The following is an 18953-nucleotide window of genomic DNA, read 5'->3' on the forward strand; positions in this document are numbered from 1 at the left end:
CATGGATATGCACACAGTGCGTGCATTAGAGCACCAGTCTCACACTTCTCTTCATGCACTATAAGATAATGTGTATGATCTGCCCCACAATTCATTCTCTCAAGTAATTAAGTTGTTAATGGCTTACTTTTTCCATCAAATAGGTGGGTTTTAATAAATGTTCAGCTCTTCAGGGTCCAATACCCTCTAGATTGTGATATATTTGCTTGGCATATAGTGGTAGAGTTGGTCCTGGGGCACCCCCATGAGATTCTTTAATTTCACTTCTCTGAGAAAGTGTGATTTATCCCACTTATAGATTCACTGTACCTACAAAAGATGCAGATTTTTCACTATTTATATATTGGCCGCTTTTTGTTAGTAGAACCCTTTGCCCTTTTCAAAATACTACTCCACAACTCTATGTAATCTAGCTGAACTGGTGCTTCATGTCAGCGGAAGTTATTCCTTTCCTTATAGTGCCCATAAAGTCTTAAGATTCAGTATCCTACTTTAAAAAGTAGTTTAAAAATCTGATCATTAGGAGGAGGCGAAATTAAGGGGATTTTCTTCCAGCCTCTAAAAGTATGCATATTGAAGAGAAGTACCAATCTGCAAAGTGTAACTGGCACAAGCTGCACTCACATTATTGCTTAGAAGTAATCTTAGGGAGAAGGATTTGTATTAGATATATTGTTTTGCAACTAATTTAGATTCTAGCTGAAGCCACAACGTGTAAGGGCCGAAAGAGGGTTCAAAGTAGAGTAGTCCAGTTACAATTTCATGGTCTAAGCAGCGTGTGAAGCCTATTTTGAACAACCCTTTTGCATGTTTATTTCTCCAAGCTAATGGTTGTGTTCCCTTATTTATTTATCTGCTTATTACCCACTCACAGGTCACATCTACCGTGTCCGGGGGTGTGGCTAGAAGACCAGAACCATACGTCTGCAGCGTCCTACTCTTTGCATCTTCTACGTACTGATGCGGGTTGTCCAGAAAAGGTAAGTAAAAATTACTTATGCTCCCATTACGAAGAGACTACATTGAGCACCATTCTCCTCTCTTAGGGTTTCCAAGATTTTCTCCCTTGCTCCTTTTGTCCACAAGCTTCTCATCCATACTTTACAGACTTCAATTGTTGAGAAAATGAACACTGGTTTAATTCATATCCTTATCCTGTGGTTTAAAAAAAAATGTGGTTAAAGGCAGATTTTAGTTTCACTAAAGATTCAGATAAACTTTGTTGCTCCTTGACCCTCAACTTAAATTGAATATTTCCTGCTTCTAGCATAATGCTAACATGCTCTTGGGACGACAACTTCAGAGTGCCTTTAAGTTATATCGGAGATGTTAAATTAGGATCTGACGGAGTAAGCATGAGTTTTGTTGAACTGTCTTCAATTGTTGCCAGAATAGTAATAAGGAAGGGATATTCTGTTGACCTGAGGGCAAGTGATCCATAACTGGGCTCGTTTGAGTGTGACTGATGTTTTAAATGATGTTGCAAAAATACATTTGGACCTTGCTGAACTCAAAGCACCTATAAGCAGATATTACCCGCAGAAGTAATTCTGGGGCCTACAGGAATTCTGTGGTGGACCTTCACAATTTGGAAATAGTGCATATTTTAGCAGCAGTCCTAATGAGACTGCACCTGTGTGAGCTAAGAATATTGTAGGATCACGTAAAGGAAATTGTGGTTTCATTTCGCAGACGTTTAAATGCAAGACCCCCTTTCATTCATTGACGCTTCATTGCTGCTGTTGGCTTCACTGTAAAGAGTGTTTTATCTTGTCCATTACAATGTCAGACTATTCACTCGTAGCTGTCTCAATTGCACTGCCAGCTGCTTTTACAAACTCCAGTCTCATACACTTTGGCATTGTGCCCAATTCTATTGGTCTCGTTCAAAAAGATTCAAATATTTCCACTGTCAAAGAATCTTAATTTGTGCATTATGTTGCCCTCCAGCAGCCTCTATACTCCAAACCAGTAGTCTTGCCAAATGCTTACTGGCTTTCCTGTATGTGAGTAGAAAGAAAGTATTCTTGATTCCACAAGTGTTCATTGGTTTTTCTCCTGGTCGTGTTTGCCTTCTTATGTGGGGAGAGGTCCAATTCAGTCCTATTACTGGGAAATCCATCAGATTCTCCGCTCTATAAAATTCCTATTTGTGAGATGCACCATTTGCCACTTCGGAGGGTACTTTTGCTGCTAGTTTGACCCAAGTATATATCAATCAAGTTTACAACTCTGCCCTAACATTGTTCTCTTTTCTTCAAAGACCTTGTTGACTTTGGTACTGAACACAACCCTGGTTTGTTTCTTTCCATGCTGACATAGGAGAACGCAGATGGTAGGTTGTTTATGAAGGCCTCCGCAGGGCTGAATACAAATAAGCGGCACAGCCCTGAGAACTGTACTTGGCATAGGCAAGTACTCAGTGACACAGAGGAATGAACAATGCAAAGACTTCAGAGGCTGCAGTTGTTGGCGATGACTGAGTGGGGACCCAGGTGTTTAGTAAAAGGAAATGGTCAAAATTACATTTTATAGAAGCATTTTGTTAAAACTTGTCACCCTTTACAATATTTCGAACTTTTGGTTGAAATGTTTTGTTTGACAACATTTAATTCTAAATTTAGCTTCTTTCCCAAATTGTATTTTTTGCCAGAGATTAATTATTACTAACATGAAAGGAAGCAAGAGGTAACTATTCATTAATCATCCACCCTATCTTCGATATTTCGCACACAAAGATTGGAGGAGAAAATCACAGCATTGGGCCCTTGATGAATGCGTGGACACAGGGCAATACTTTTGCTCCTGTCCCAGATTAGGAGTTGCTAACAAGGCAAATTAAGAAAAGCTCCTTCATCAATTGTTTGGATCAAGAGCAAGGTATTTGCATGGTGTATGACTAACACACTTTTTCACAGAATAGATGACTGACTGACTAAGACAGTAGTTAGGTGAGGGATCTTAAGGCCTGACAAAGGCCCTTGACCCTGAATGGTGTATCGAGGGGAGCCAAAACAAGTTTACAGAAATTGGACTTCTGGTAGGGTGAAAAAGCCCAAAGACTACCACCGCTCTTGTGAAACCAGAAATAAAGTACCAGAATTGATTGATAATCCCCATGAAACTTTTACCTCAAAACTATTGAAAATCTGACGCCTTTTCAAAACTGAGAGCAAAAAAGATTTTGCCAAACTCCCCCTTGTTGATAGAACAGAGAAACACGCCTGATGATTATGCATCCCACAAATAGTGGGTGAGAGCATTTATTTCCTTAATGAAGGGATTTCCTTAAAGGTTAGTTGGGATTTTCTTAATCCATGTTTCTGTAATGTTCTTTTCACTATACATTATTATATTTCGCTTTCGATATATTACTATTTTAGTTTAATATAGATTAAACTCGTATTTTTCTCTAGAAGGAACCAATTGCTTTTCAACCACTTGTTTGTAGTCAGTTTAATTTTCCACCTGTAAATTGTGAAACAGTGCATATGTTTCTGTAACACAATAAAACCAGGTTTAAAAAAAGCAAGAATTAGATTTAGCAGATCAGTTTTGCCCCAACTAAGTCTTGCTTACTTTACCTTGATGCTGCAAGGTTAAAACTTCATTACAGCTTCTACGTAACCTAAATGACAATGAGCACACACTTGAACTCTGGATTTCTGTATCCACCCACATTGTCACTCCTTAAATGTAATTTAAGCAAACAAAACAAAATAAACCTTGGTATTTAACTAGCATTTAACCGGTGCAATCAGCAGAGAAGAAGAAAAATAGCATCTATAATTTGATTCGAGAGAAAATTATGACTTTGTATCCTTAGAATCTGCTGCTAGTAAGGTCTTTCAATCTTCCTAATGTTTTAAGTCTCAAGAAGCAGCAGTTTTCTTAAGTTCTGAAGGCTTCTCCTGATTTCAGGGGGCCAGCTATCGTATACAAAATCACTGAAAATAAAACAATATTTCAAATCCCACTCCCAAGTGAAGTCCTAATGTCCATAGCAATAACATTGATAATCTCATGTGCTGCTGCACCAGATTAAAACAGAACTCGGACCCTGCTGCCAACACTAGACAGCCTTACAAGCGCTCAATTCAAATAAAACAACTGGAGACCAGCTTCTCAGCAAATCATGTGATTGATCATAATGTTGAAATACAAAATTCAATCATCCTAATGTTAAAGCATATTGAGAATATTCACTTTGATACACCTATATCAAATATATATTTTATAATTGAGACATCAAAATCGTCAGGATATTTAGCATATTTGTTTGCTCTGTTTAGAAAATCATCTAAGTCTTTCCTAATTTCATGTTCTTTGTATCTTTTTTACCCACTAGTCTGATTTGATTTATTTTTTAAAACTTCCTCTGGTATAAGGCAAGGCAGAGTGTACAGGCACAGTAACTCAGTGTCCCTCATATGCCCCAGACCATTTGATTTCTTTCCTCTGATCTGGAAATATGTTGAAAAAATGCAAATTGACTCTAGTTTTCTCTTCTAATTAAACAATTGTGTTTCGCCTAAATTTTGTTTTTCTAGCTGGTTACATGAAACTGCCAAAACAAAATCTAACAGAAGTAAATATGTTGACGAAGCTATAAAAAAAGACCAATCTGTACCTCTATCAGTAGAATGCACTGTGGGTTCCTTTTTGTCGGATAAAATCTTTCAGTGCATTTGAATGATTCCCCCAAAAAATGGTAAACGTGAACACCGTGGTTGCTCAAAAAAATCTAGAAAATGCATTTGAAAATGGGTTTCTACTTCACAAACTAAATAAAATAAATAATTGTACAGAACGTTACTCAGACTGTAAGAGCAGAGCTAATTAAACATGAAACCATGGTCACCGTGTTTGCTCTGGAAAATGTAACATATAGGAAGAACTGCATGAATTAGGGAAAATCTCGGCTGTGATTTGGAATGCTGTACAGATAACTAGAAGAACATCTCTTTAGGAACCCCAAACACTACAGTAGGCTCTAGGACACCAACTATTTTTTTCAGTCTATTGTTTGTCATATTATGCATTTACTACTTGCAGAATATGATGTATGAAAATGAAGTACATTTTGGAAGAGAAGATAGTCTATTGCAAATGGTACAACTCTGCTCTATTTCACCACTCTCAACTCGTCTAAACCATATTTAAAAATTGGTGCATTTTACTTTATGGGAATACCAAACCTTTAAATCCATTCCTGTATAAAACTTATTATAATATCTTTCTGTATGTATACAAGCAATATAACTGAATTCAGTAATTAATAAGGTTAAACACCTTATGAAAGCTATGCTTATGATTAACCTCATCGATGCTGCAGATATTCTTCTCCGGTGCTGGGCCATAATAGAACTGGGTGTGGTCATGACGAGCTCAGCTCGTCATGACCACACGAGCACCGTGCCTCATGACGAGCTGAGCTCGTCATGAGCATCGAAGGGGTTAAGGAAGAATCCCTTTGATGATCATAAATTTTGCACAAATGCAAGCCTAATTCACACAATCGAGCAGACATTTTTGTTGTACTATTAAACATGAAACCTGATGCGGTCTTCCTCATAGAGACCTGGCTCCACGAGAGTTCAGGTCCAGAAATTGCTGTGGCATTACCTGTAAATTACGCTATAGTGGAGAAAGATCGCAATTTGAAAATGGGTGGTGGGATAGCTGTTATCTTTAAGAAAGATTTTAAATGAGACTTTGAACATCTCCCTTTTCCAAATTGTGAGGCTGCTTTTTTCAAGTTGACTCTGTCCCCTAAATTTACTTTCTCAGGTATACTCATTTACCGCCCCCTACCTCCTCCTCATCTTGGACCACAACCTTTGCTGAACTCTTAGCAAAGGTTGTGGTTTTCATAGCCTCTTTAGCTATGAAAACAGCCAATTTCTCCCTTCTAGGAGACCTAAATCTCCATTTAGAAAATACAGCATGTAAAAACAGCTTAAATCTTATTTCAGATTTGGCTTCTTTGAATATTCACTTACTAAATTCTGGTCCTACACATGTAGCAGGGCATTTCATGAACCCCAATTTCTCCAACCTAACAGATCTCTTGCTCTCTAGCCCTTCCAACAAGCTGGTCCAGTCATTATCTTATTAAATTCAACTTAACACTCCCAGCATACCTCATCTATTTTCAGCACGCTAGTTTCTCCAATTAGAAATTGGGAAAAGTTAGATATCATTGCCCTCAATACTATTTTGGACTCCCGCCGGCCTTGTTCCTCACAACAAGTAAACCAGCTATCATCTTCAGTGGAAAACTGGCTTTTGGACACCATAAGCACTTGTTTATCCCTTACAAACAAAAAAATACATAACCATCGACCACCAGCTCCATGGTTAAATGAGTCACTGAAAAAAGCAAACTGTAAAGATTTGGAGAGAAAGTGGAGAAAGAATTACACTTCCATATCTAAATCCGTTTACAAAAATGCATTAAAAAACTATCATAAACTCTGCAAATTAGCTCGAGCAGACTTTTCCACTACCATTGTAAAAGCTGTTAACTGCTCCAAGACTCTTTTTAATACAGTCAAGGAACTCTCGGGTTCTAAAACTCAAGCGCAGTCTTCTGCACTAACTAAACTAAAATGTGAGGCCTTGGCCTCTTTTTTTTGCTCAAAAAGTAGACAAGATATGCCAAGACATTGTGCTGGATCATGAAAGAAATTCCTCTACTGCTCCTTCACCTCAACTTTCTCTTGGTATTGTTGACTCACTCCTAAATCATGCAGCGCAACTGGATCTCCCTGGCTATTCTCTTGCGACTTGGCCTCTACTTACTACAGAAAGCTTAACTAAACTTTTAAACCATATTAAATCCGGATCTCCTAATGATCCATTACCTGTTTCAGTATTAAAGCAGCTGAGCTCATCTTTGCTATCTGTGATAATGGGTCTCCTTAATGCCTCACTGCATGAAGAAGTCATTCCATCAACATGGAAACATGCTATGATCAATTCCCTTCTTAAAAAGGCAAATGCTGACCCTGAAATGTCTAGTAAATACTGTCCTATATCTCTACTTACTGTGTTTTCAAAGATTTTGGAAAGACCTATCCACTCACACCTAACTCCGTTTGTGACAACACACGGGCTTCTTCATCCTTCTCAGTCGGATATCAGATCAGGTTTTCCCACCTAACCACCTTACTTGGGGTCACAGAGTATACGTCACCATCTGCACAATGGGGACACCGTTGCGCTCATTTTATTAGATCTGAGCGCCACCTTTCTTACGGTGTCTCATGCTGTGCTAATAGATACACTTAAGTCTCAGGGTATCGGCGCCCTAAACTGGCTTATTTCTTTCCATGCAAATCGCACGTTCCAAGTATTCTCACAAACAGCCTGCTCTGAATTCCACTCTTTTGCCCAAGGGGTGCCACAGGGATCCATCCTCAGCCCCTTGTTGTTTAATCTTTATGTAAGACCACTGGCTGAGGTTGCTGAGAAATCAGGGATATCCCTTTTCTCTTATGCCGATGATTCTCAAATCATCTTTTCCCTTTCCTCACACAATACAGATGCCCCTTCTATTCTCAAAATTGGCTTAAACAAAATAGCATTGTGGATGCAGCAACATTTTCTAAAGCTAAATGGAGAGAAAACGGAGATAGGAAAAAAAAAAAGATCTGTTACCCCCAACACTGGCCATGTGAAATGGGTGATCTTCCGTCCTCTTTCCCCCAAGTTCGAAATCTAGGCATCACGATTGATGATTCGCTCAGGATGCACCCCTAATCAGTCAGTCGCAGCGACTTGCTTCACCATTCTCAAATGGTTAAGGAAAATCTGTTGGATGCTACCGGAATCTACCAGAAAAACCATAGTCAATGCCCTAATTACATCTAGGCTTGACTATGGAAATGTACTTTATCTGGGCTCTAACAAATCTGTAGTCCATAGATTACAGATGGTACAAAACGCTGCTGTCAGACTTCTGTGTGGAGTCCCTAAGACCACCTCCATCTCGACCTATTGACGCAAACTGCATTGGCTAAAAGTTGAAAACCGAATAAAGTAGAGTTGTATGCAAAAAATTAAATCGTTCTCTTCAGTCCTTGGTCAGTCCTTACTTTCCTTCCCGAAATCTCCGCTTTCCACCCAAGGAAGGTTTGTCATCCCTAAATTCAAATTAGCCCGGATGGGCGGTAGGTCTTTCGCTTACCTTGATCCCTCGTCTTGGAACTCTTTACTCACAGCACTCAGTAACGAGATAAACTATACTCCGTTTCGCAAGTCTTTAAAAAGATGGCTATTGGACAGATAAACTGCCTTTTCCGTTTTCCTCCAAGTCCTAACTTGTCTTTTGGCTGGGAAACCCTTTATGGGTAGTTGTTGTGCATTATAAATTTAAAAACTAACTAACTAGCAGGTATTTAGAGATTCTAAATTGGATTGTTACATCTTTTGCAGACTTGTGCTTACACGATAACTGGTAAAGTGCACTTGATGGGTTCTAAAATAGTTGTTTAAAGGCTCTGTGTGCCAATTCTAAGTTTCTGTAAATGCCTTTTATTTTGTATGGGCTTATATTTTATTTTAGTTTTTTTGTAGTCCTGATTGGTTTTCAAGAGTTGGAAGATTTTTTTTAACAATCTTATACAAAGCCATCAACTTTACAAGGTTGAATTCTTTGGCCACATGGTGGTATCAGTAAAATAAAGGGGATGTACCCATCTGTTGTCCATTGTCTTACAGATACGTACGTTATTCTGGTGCCAGTGCTTACTCATCAGCTGTACCTTCCATCCAGTGACCCTCCTGTATCACTGTGCACACACTTATTTGTCTGCTCAAGGAACCCATTAATGTTAATTTTCATGCTGGTTTTCAGTATGTGTGTGGCAATGTTCTCACTATTTCTTGTATACACTTCTGTTATTGTGGACACACCAGTGTTCGTCTCAACACATGTTTATGTATAAACAATTGATACAGGTTTACGTGATTTGCACTGTCCAATTCTCTAGTCTTTGGTCTGGGCAACTGTTCAATATTTGAAGAAGCCATAGATACAACGGTTTTCTTAGTCAATTGTAGTTGGATCATGAATAGGAACCGGAGTGCTGAAAAGAAGAATGCAAGCTAAATGATCTATTTATAACACATTTGAACTAAGGGCTGTTATCACAGAATTGTTTAGAGCATTCCAGATAAGACCAACCAGAATAGTATTACAAAGATTTTTCCAATTTATTGCAATGATTAATGGGATTATAAAAAAAAACACACAATTACAAAATCATCTGATAGAGCCATCTAGGCGCAGATTCTTTACCTTTGAATTTACCCTGGCATTAGACTAGATCCAGAAGATTTTTCATGAGCAGTACCCCTGAGCGGCTCAGTGTGGAGTTCACGCTGGTAGTGACATCCGTGTCACCTATATAGGAGCCACCTCGGTGTGCTGACATCCGTTCTTTCCTTTCCGCACCAGCCAGTGCTGCTCTGCAAGAAGAGCTAACCCTGCCAGTTTTTGCCAGTATTTTTTTTTAATGTTTTGGCATTCTTTTTTGAGGTTTCCTCCTGGTGTCGAGGATGTCACTGAGGAAGACTGGTTTTAAAGTCTGTGGCATCTGTAACTGTGCCATGTCTGTGACTGAGTCACTCCTCGTGTTAGTGGTTTTTGAAGCGCAACTATGACTCCCAAATCGTGGCCTGACTGCCGGGCAATGACACTGAAGACTTTGAGGGAGCGGTCCCTGAAGCTGCTAGCGACTCGGCTTGTGACTCCACGGAAGTCTCGTCCCGCTTGAGGAAGGTATCTGGACCGTTCCAGGAGACCGAAGTCCTCTTCATCCCACTCCAAATCATCAGGCAAGATGCACAAGAAATACAAAGCTTCATCTTCTCCTCATCCGTCGGCCAACATGACGAAGAATCATCTGTGTTCGAGGCCTGGTTCTTTGAACTGTGCCTGGGCCACGCAAGCTACCCAGCCTTTGCATGGACGGCGGTGGTATTACTTATGGTCCCATGGGTCTGGGAACCAATGGTCTGGTCTAACCACCACTCCCCCAAAAGCTGCAGCCAGCAAACCTTTCTAATCAAGTCCTTTTAGATCATGGGTATCCAGTTGGTGAAAGGATCCACCATCAGTGGCAGTCCTTAACATTGGACATGCGCGTTCTGCAGGTTGTCTGAAGGGGCTACACCCTCCTCTTTGAAACGACCCCTCTTTCCATGCCTCTATCTTACGACTGGCTGATGAAGGATCTGTTCCTGCTCTGGGAAGAAGTCCTGTTTCTCTTGGCCACGGGAGCCATTGAGAGGGTTCTGGTGCCTTAAGTAGGCTGTGTGGTTGCTATTCCCGCTACTTTCTGCGCCTGAAATCGGACAAAGGCCTTCCTCCTAGCCTAGATCTCGGATCCCTCGGACCCAGGATACTTGAATAGCGTTGGACTTGCAGGACTATTTTCACATTCCCTCCCTGCTTGCCCATCAGCATTGCCTGTGGTTTACGGTAGGCCACAAGCATATTCAGTTTGCTGTGTTCCATTTTGACCTTGCCAGCGCCCCTCCGATGTTCACCAAGGTAATGTCGGTGGTTGCAGTTCTTCTGCCCAGGTTATGGGTGCCAGTCTTCCCCAATGTCGACAACTGGCTGCTGAAAGGCAGGCTCTACCCAGGCTGTCGTATCCCACCTTCAGGCTACGGCTGACCATTTGCATTCGCTGGGGTTCAGTTATCAACATGCCAAAGTCAGATCTGGCTCCTGCTCAGACGCTCCCTTTCATTGAAGCTGTTCTTGAGACAGTGCAGTTTTCTGCTTTTCCTCCTGAGCAGTGAGTACAGGATTTTCAGGCTATGATACCGATGTTACAGCCTCTGTCCTGGGTTTCAGCGAGAAGGACTCCAAAGCTGCTGGCTCTCATGGCTTCCTGCATCCTGCTAGTGACGCATGCCAGAAGGCATATGTGGGCTCTGTAGTGGGACCTGAAGTTCCAGTGCCGCCGCATATGGGCAATCTGTCAGACATGGTCCAGATCTCAGAGGGAGCTGCAAAGAACCTGCAGTGGTGGCTAACAAACAGTGATTGGGTCAGAAGCAGACCCCTTTCCCTTCCCCAACTATATTTCATGGTAGTGACAGGTGCATCACTCCTGGGGTGGGGTAGCCATCTGTGAGAGGTGGAGATCAGAAGGCGAAGCTACCTGGAGGAATCTGGACTCCACATCAACCTGTTGGAGCTCAGAGTGATCCGTTTGGCATTTACAGCCTTTCTTTCATCCATCAAGGGAAGGCTAGTTTAAGTGTACACGGACAACACCACCGCCATGTACATTACTGCATCAAAGAAGGTGAGTGAAGTTGTGGACCCTTTAAGAGGCCCTGCGTCTCTGCACATGGCTGAAACAGCAGATAATTTCCCAGGTGGTTTAACACCTGGCAGGTTCCCTGACCACCAAGGTGGACAGACTCCTCCCGTTGATGCCTAATGGATCATGAACGGCGTCTCCACCTGGAGGTGGCGCAAGATCTTTTTCAATAGTGGGGAGAGCCTTGGTTAGATCTGTTCGCCTCCATCGAGAACACTCAATGTCAGCAGTTTTGTGCTCTGGGGTTTCTAAGGCGACTCTCGTACTAGGACACTTTATTATCAAGTGGCGCTCAGGCCTTCTGTATGCATTTCCGCCCATCCCACTCCTGCCCAGAGTTCTGAAGGATATTGGGAACGACTGGGCCCAAGTAATCCTTGTGGTTCCAGACTGGGCACAGAGTCTGGTATTCTGCGGTTCTGCATATAAGCATTGATCATCCGATCAGGCTGCCCATTCTGGAGGATCTTTTGTTGCAGCAGCAGGGGAGGCTCCTTAACCTGTCCATTCTTTGACTTCTTGCATGGAAATTGAGCAGCAGCAGTTGATTGCTATTGACCTTCCTCCCGAAGTTTGCAATATTATTCCGGCATCCAGGCGTCGCTCCACCAAGACGGTGTACGCCTGCCGATAGAAAAAGTTGGTATCATATCATACAGAAAAAACCATTGACCCTCTTTCTGCCTTCCATTGTGATATTTTACTTTTAATTTCACCCTTACCCAGCAGGGTTCTTTCTACTCTGGACACCCTGAAATGGTATCGTTCTGCCTTGTCTTTTACATATGTTCCCACCTTCCCCTTTCATTAGGCCTCATTGGGACCTTAATTTGGCAGAACAGCCCGTCTTTTGGCCATTACATTGGCCTGGAGGGTAAGTGAACTGCAGGGTTTATAATCCAAGCCTCCCTTCCTATCCGTTATTCCTGACAAACTGGTGCTTTGCACTAGGTAACCTTTACTGCCAGAAGTGGCAACACGATTTCATGTGGGCCAATCTGTCACCTTGCCCACTTTCTACGCTCCTTCACATCCCTCTAAAGAGGAGCGACTCTACCATCTGAACGCAAAAAGAGCATTGTCTTTCTACCTTGACTGCACAAGAGTTAGTGGTGGACTACCAACTCTTTGTGGGGTATGTTGGTGCAAAAAAAGGTCCGGCGGTGCAGAAACTGGCCATCTTTTGATGGGTTGTTCTCTGCATCAAGGTCTGCTACACACTGGCAAAGAAGCAGTCTTCAAGACCTAGGAGCTCATTCAACCAGAGCTGAGGCTCCCGTAGCCAGTGGAGAACTGGTCCTTGGGCATGTCAGGCAGCAACGTGGGCATCCCTGCATATATTTACAAAGCATTACTGCCGGGACAGCCAGGTCTGCAGGGACTTGCACTTCGCCCATTCAGTCCTGCAGAAATTCTTAGTCTAAATTTGTTTGCAGACCCATCTCCAGGGATGGTATTGCTTGGGGATCCATTCTAAGATAATACATTTGCGGCTCGATGTCTCTATCAAATGAACACGTTTCTTACCTTCTGTGACGTTGTAGGAGAGTAGGGTCTGCTATCCTATGGTCACCCCAAATTTTTGCTTTTTACTTCACTGGTTTCTGACTTAATGTGGCTGTGGGCCTGCTAATCAGACCCACAGCCTGCTGTTCTCTCTCTAAATTAATGCCAATGCACTTTAGGTGCATTACGAATTGGAACTGGTCCACCTTATGAGCCCCTGTACTAGTGCACCCTAGGTGCCCAGGGCATAGGTGTATCCAAGGCCTACCAGGGGCTGCAGCACGTATTGTGCCACCCCTGGCCTGGCCCCCATATTTGACACAACTGGCTGATCACTCAGCTGGGGTAAGTCGGTGTAACCACCTCTTACTTAGGTACAGTATGTCTGTGCCTAACCCTAAACTGGACACATATGTTCCTATCAGCCACTCCTATGGAAGGCCTCATCAATCCTGGAGGCAGAGTGCTTGGAAATATGTGAGATGGTGCTCTGGCATGAGCTGAGCCTGTCTGCAGCTGTCGGGAACAACTCCCTAAGCCGTTCCGGGATATTGCCATACCATATACACTTAAGTGCATTATAATCCTCGCGGTTAAATGCTATCTTTGGTTTGGCTTTATCAAAACATGTCGAGTAAGGTGTCATACGAATTGGAATACTATCCCCTCGCCAATTCTGGCGACGGGGATAGCATTCCACCCTTCTAGAGGGACACGACATGTGCGTAGCCTTAACCCCGGTTAAAGTTAAACAGAGCCTCAGCTTCACAAAATGGACGCTGCCACCACAGACACAAGTCTGGCCTCCTGCTGCTGACCGAAACTCGGCAGATGGTGGCCTGGACAAAGGGTTTCCTGCCTTGGGAGGTGCGAGCACCACCCCAGACAGGATTTTGTGTATTAGGTAGGACAGGGCTGAAAAGAATCAGACATGCCCGGGGCACACAAGGTGTCCCCGTGCATAGGCCAGTCCAAACCGGTTCTGGGGCCTTCCAGCCCCAGTCCTGGCGCGGAGCTGGACAAAGGAAAGGGGGTGTAACCGCCCCCCTTCCTGGTTCCACCCAGAGGAGGGACCTAGTAGGTGATCCACCCCCAGTTTGGGAATAAGAGGGGGAGCAGTGCCATTGCACAGCAGATCATCCCGAAATCAACTTAAAACTAAGAAGAAGACTGGACTTCGACATTCTGCTGCACAGAAGACTGAAGAAGAATCTCCCTTGTGGCCAAGGAGTGACCACCCTGTGAACACAGGTACCAACCAGCAACTCGACGTCTGCTTTGCCGCCGCCTCCCGCCGGAGACCGAGCCCAGAGCCCGACAAGAACCAGACTCCCAGACCTCTCAGAGCCCGATCCACAGTCCCTGCGAAGAAGGGACCCGTGGAGGCACCGAGTGACGTGGGACCGGACCTCTTGGAAGACACTCGTAAAGCTGACTGCGCAGCTTCTGAGGCATCCTCGACGTTGTGCTTTGGGGATTGAGAACCCCCACCACCGAGCAGCCCTTGCACCGAAGATCAGCCCCCCAGCATCTCCACGATCTGCGTGGGGCCCTTTTGCACTGTGCCACTCGACGCGCCATCCCGGCCACTAGCCACGTGGTCAGCGGCCATCTTGGCGACGAACCCGAAGATTTAAACAGCAGGTCTGGTTGCTCCAGACCTACCCAAGCTCCTGTGAAAAGGAGCCCTCGCTCTGACCTTGCTGGTCCGAGTGAACAGCATCTTTCAACTACTGCGTGGCTTGCATTTGCCAAGGCCTGTTTGCTCCGATCAGGTCGCCGACACCGCCAACAGCGAGAAGCCTACGTGGGACAGCTCGTGACCGACTCCTGGACGTCCTCGACCCCGGGTATCCACGTGGCTGCAGAAAGAAGCTACCCGACAACGCCTGTTTGCACCCGACATCGCCTGGTTCCACTCTGGTTCCAGGGCAGTCACTGGCTAGTGACTTTGAACACTGTCCCCTCTGCTTTCAGGTCTTCAACTCTTCCGATCCACCCTTGGATCCACCGGAACTCTTCTCATCGAGCCGCCTGCAGCATCTTCAGCTCCAAGCACCATCGACCAGCGTGACGAAACCCGACACATCTTCGACCCTGTGCACCCGCTTCCTGTGGGTGAGGTAACTCAGCTCCGCCGGTGCTCCTGCACTGGTACACATCCCAAGGGCCTGTGTTTTAAGTTTCAGCTCCGTAGGTCACTCGGAAGGTTCCTAACTTTCTAACTTTGTGCTTTTTACGCACCATAGACTTTGTATTGAGAAGTGCGTGCACTTTGAACACTGCACCCGAGTCCCGTGGGCCTTTCCCGACTTAGTTAACTCCAGTCTCGAATAGCTCCAGCGATTCCCAAGGCCCTAGGCCTCTTCACTTTCCTTTAGGTATCTCTTATACCACTTATTTAGTATATGGTTTAGGTGGCCCCTAGGGCTCATCCATATTGTGCAACTTTTGTGTATTTTAAACTGTCTTGTGATTTAACGCTTGTGCTTCTGTGCTCATAAAGAGTCCAGGGGATTTTAATAGTTAATAAATCAATATATATTTTCAATATATATCTGTGTGGTGTCCCTTTCATTTGGTATTCAAGGGGGTTGTGTATGGTATAACAGCTGGCTTCACATGCCTTTCAGAGTTTAGCCTAAGACTGCTTTGTCCACGTTACCACTAGGATAACTGGTCTACAAGGTTGACTTACAACCATCATCATAAGGGTTGCTTGGCATGGTACAAAGTGATCACTAGAATTAGTGAGCATTATATACCAGGCCAACTTCTCACATTGGTGGCAGCGGTGGGATCTGAGCTTGCTGTTGTTTTACCATTACAATCTTTGAGATTATCATTTGAAAGATCATACAGGTACCTGCTAGGTACATATAAAACAAGACTAGTATACTTAAGTTCTACTGAACTTAGTTGTTGTAGAGTAAAGGGAGTAGCACACCCTAGCTACAACTACTAGATAGGTTTAGTAGGTAAACACCAGTGTAGGTAGATTGCAACACATCCACCCACACTAGAGCAATGTCTGGAACAGAGGGGTCCAGTGGACTTACTCCTGTTGAGAGTGACCCTCCAAGGGCACCATCCCAGTTTGCTATTTTTCCCTTTAAGGAATTAAGACAGCTTTGTGTCTTAAGGGGTCTGAAGACAGGGCCTTCCCCTACTGCAGACCACCTAAGAGAGCTCTTGGATCAGTCTGAAGCTCTAAAGACCTCTAAAGCAAACCCCACAGGGAATGCTGAAGGAGGCCATCCTTCAGAGGATGACACTGTAGACACCCCTGCCCCTATCATCCTAGTAGATGAGGAAGCCTCCACCACTGGAGCTCCTCAAGTAGATGTAGAGGAAGAGGAAGAAGAAGAGGAGGAGGAGGTGGAAAGCAGTGAGTCAGATGATGACAGAGATAGTCAGGTGCTGGTCAGTAGACTGAACCAGGCTAACTTAAGTCAACTTGGGAATGAATCAGGTAACAACCCATTCAGACCCCCAGGTGGACTTAACCAGGGCCATAGGAGGAGAAGGCATCACTCAGGTGAATCCAATACCTCCCATGTCTCTAGAGGCTCTCATGGTCACTCCAGAAAGGAGATGACTAGCCCTCAGAGAAGGGAACATGAGGCCAAGATGAGAGAGGCTGAGCTTAGGATCCAGAGGCAAGAATTAGAGGTTGCCCTGGCTAAGGAGAAACTTGCTAGAGCAAGACAGCCTAGAGAGAGTGGGGTAATAGAACCCACTGGTGGCAGCAATATCCACAAGGATAAAGACAGGTCTTTTGATAATAGAAACCTGAGTAAGATTGTGCCCCCCTACAAAGCTGGGGATGATATCCATAAATGGATTACTGCAATGGAGAGAGCCTGCAGAGTACAGCAGATCCCTCAGGAGCAGTGGGCAGCAATCTTGTGGCTCTCCTTTGAAGGTAGAGGCCGAGACAGACTCCTCACAGTTAGTGATGGGGATTCTAGAAACTACCTGGTCCTGAAGAGTGCTCTGATTGATGGGTTAGGCTTAACCACTGAACAGTACAGGTTAATGTTCAGAGATACCCAGAAGACACAGACTCAGGACTGGTCTGAATTTGTTGAATGTGCCACTAAGGCTCTGGAGGGATGGTTGCTGGGAAGCAAGGTTACAGACTATGAAGGATTGTACAATTTGCTGATGAGAGAACAAATTTTAAATAATTGTCAGAACCAGCAGTTGCATCAACATTTGGTTGACTCAGATTTGACCTCTCCCCAAGAATTGGGAAAGAGGGCAGATAAGTGGGTAAGAACCAGAGTTAAGCAAAAGAACCAGAACCAGAACCAGGGTGGTGACCAGAAGAAAACAGACCAGAAGGGTGGGGAGCAGAAAGCTAAAGACCAGAAGTCTTCAACAGGGCCCCAAACTGAGACAGAGGGTGGGTCCCAAACTTCCAAGAAGAAGAAGAAAGAAGGTCAGAAGAAACCCTGGTGTAAAACTTGTAAGAACACCTCTCACTGGACAAGTGAGTGTCAAAAGGGTGGAGCCCCCAGCACTGCAGCCCCTAAGGCACCTGCACCCACTAGTACAGTTAGCAGTGTTGGTCCTCAAGCCAAGGGTTTAGTGGGAATCACTTTGGGAACTGAAGGAGATTCTGACCTAGTCAGAACCCTTACACAGGCTGTTCTGGTTTGTGAAGGGGACATAGATTTGACCCCTGACATAAGTCCCAGTAACCTGGGCAAATACAGACAGACACCTTTGATTAACAACAAAGTGGCTCAAGCTTACAGGGACACATGTGCCAGTGTCACTATGGTGACACCTAACTTTGTGGACCCTGGACAATACATGCCAGGCGATGATTACCTGGTGACCAATGCCAGCAATGTCACTACTACACATAGTGTGGCACTTGTTAACTTTTCCTGGGGAGGGGTAACTGGCCTAAAGAAAGTTGTGGTTAGTGCTGATCTCCCAGTAGAATGTTTGTTGGGCAATGACCTGGAGAACTCTCTATGGTCAGAAGTTGAGTACAGGACTCATGCAGAGATGTTAGGGATATCATCACATGTCCTTGCTGTGACCAGGTCACAGGCCAAAAAGTGCCTCTCTGAACCTCAGGTCTTGGATCCTGGAACAATGGACCAAGTACCTCCCAAGAAGAAGAACAGGAGGGTTAAGGCTGCGCCTTCCCAACTGCCTACAAGTGAGGATCAGGCTTCACAGGAAACTGATCTTGAGACCCCTGAAGGAACTGTCCCTGAAGAACTTGAACCTGATCAGGTTGAGTTTCTGGGGACAGGGGGACCTTCTAGGGCAGACTTGGGGCAGGCTCAGTTAACCTGTCCTTCTCTTGAACCCCTCAGACAGCAGGCTGCTGCTGAGGCTGCTGGGAATGCTCAAGGTGCCCATAAAGTATATTGGGACGATGGACTCCTTTATTCAGAGGCTAGAGACCCCAAGCCTGGTGCTACCAGGAGGTTGGTTATACCTCTGCAATTTAGGGGCTTCCTACTCACCTTGGCCCATGATATTCCTTTAGCAGGACACCTAGGCCAGAACAAGACTTGGGACAGGCTTGTCCCTCACTTTCACTGGCCTCACATGTCTGAAGACACCAAGGAGTTTTGTCGCTCCTGTGAAACCTGCCAAGCCAGTGGTAAAGCAGGTGGAACAACAAAGGCCCCCCTGATACCACTACCTGTGGTGGGGGTTCCCTTTGAGAGAGTGGGGATTGATATTGTTGGTCCAATGGATCCCCCTACAGCATCTGGGCACAGATTCATACTGGTGGTAGTGGATCATGCCACCAGGTACCCAGAGGCAATTCCCCTTAGGACCACAACAGCTCCTGTTGTGGCCAGGGCCTTACTTGGAGTTTTCTCCAGAGTGGGGTTTCCTAAGGAGGTAATATCAGATAGAGGTACCAACTTCATGTCTGGATATTTGACAGCTATGTGGAAGGAATGTGGTGTAAACTACAAGTTCACCACTCCTTATCACCCACAATGCAATGGGCTTGTTGAGAGATTTAACAAGACCCTAAAGGGCATGATTAAAGGATTACCTGAAAAGCTCAGGCGAAGATGGGACATCCTTCTGCCCTGCCTTTTGTTCGCTTACAGAGAG

At 44.4% G+C, this 18953-nt stretch overlaps 1 long non-coding RNA gene across 1 annotated transcript in view; it reads left to right on the plus strand.

Annotated features, from left to right (window-relative positions):
• The first annotated feature begins 872 nt into the window (after window positions 1-872).
• Window positions 873-18953, plus strand: part of LOC147733132 (uncharacterized) — a 66220-nt gene continuing 48139 nt past the window's right edge. Inside the window, exon 1 of the long non-coding RNA XR_015308509.1 lies at window positions 873-980. This is a non-coding gene — a long non-coding RNA (uncharacterized LOC147733132). The remainder of the gene's footprint in view (window positions 981-18953) is intronic.

Source organism: Lissotriton vulgaris, chromosome 2_1 (assembly GCF_964263255.1).
Source record: "Lissotriton vulgaris chromosome 2_1, aLisVul1.2, whole genome shotgun sequence".
NCBI lineage: Eukaryota > Metazoa > Chordata > Amphibia > Caudata > Salamandridae > Lissotriton > Lissotriton vulgaris.